The sequence below is a fragment of the Orycteropus afer genome, unplaced genomic scaffold (assembly GCF_000298275.1).
Source record: "Orycteropus afer afer isolate SDZICR_OR568_19922 unplaced genomic scaffold, OryAfe1.0 scaffold00466, whole genome shotgun sequence".
NCBI classification, from domain to species: Eukaryota; Metazoa; Chordata; class Mammalia; order Tubulidentata; family Orycteropodidae; genus Orycteropus; species Orycteropus afer.
In genome coordinates, this window is record NW_006922053.1 from 1,978,120 (window position 1) to 1,979,256 (window position 1,137).

Consider the following 1,137-nt stretch of genomic DNA (forward strand, 5'->3'; position numbering starts at 1 on the left):
AGTTGCAGGTGCCAGGCTCTAGGGCCTGGGTGACAGCCGCTCGACCTTGGGCTTCAGCTCTGCCTCTGGCTCCCGGCCCACTGCAGCTAGAGGCATCTCTTCACTCTCTTCACTCAGACAGCTGCTGGCTGCTGAGGCTGACAAACCCAAGGTTGACAAGTGAAAAGGTACAGTCCCGATGTTACCAAACCACATGGCAGGCCATTAATTCAAATCCATTGAAAATCCCAAGATTGGCAGAGCATGGCAGGCTACTGAATGAAGACTCAGCTACATGCAGAGTTCAAACGTGCCAAAAAGCTGGAGACCTTCCTCAAAGCTGCTTCTTACGTACTGGAAGCAGACCACACCGCTAAAGCAACTACTCAGCTGTTCCAGGAGATTCCACCATGGAGTTGATTGCCAATCTCACCACAGAGAATAACTACATCCAGCTGGCCAGCCCCTCAACCAGGCCCGGCCAAGTTGACAACAACCTTAACTATCACACCTCTTTTAGATTATACTGGCCTCCCCAAAACAGAAGTGCCAGTAGGGAAAAGAAAGAGTGTGGTATTTTAAGCCAGGGAAAAACTCTTGCCCAGGGATAATAACCTCTACCTCCAATACTGCTTGTATTCTGCCTAGACCCTCAAGATTTACCTTTGATTGCTCCTTTAAAGACTTTATCTTATCACCCGTAAGGGTCTCCAGCAATCTGTTCACCAGCTGGGCTCTTACCATGGCTGAAAGCCACAGCCAATCCATCTGCTGGGTGTGTGGGGAACTGCCCATCTCGTCTAGCACCGGATTGCCATGGAAGTTACTGCCCATGAATAAAACCCTGGGGAGCTGTCTGAGTGACTGCAAAGACATCTCCACTCCTAAGCAATCATTCCTCCCTTTTAATGTAGTTTGCAATGTATCTTTGCCTTCCTGGAGCTTTACCTATAATAAGATCTTTTCATTAGTTCGAGAACAAGTTAATGTTTCCTGCCTTATGGGATGTGCTGTTTAGGGTGGTCTCATGCTGTGTGTGTTGGTCACTAGTGCTCAGATGGCTCCCTTGTTACCCTCCCGAGAGGGACCGGGTCTCTGGGAGCAAGGTAAGCATGGGCGTAGCACAAAGTAGCAGGCCGGAAGAGCAGGAGAAAGGGG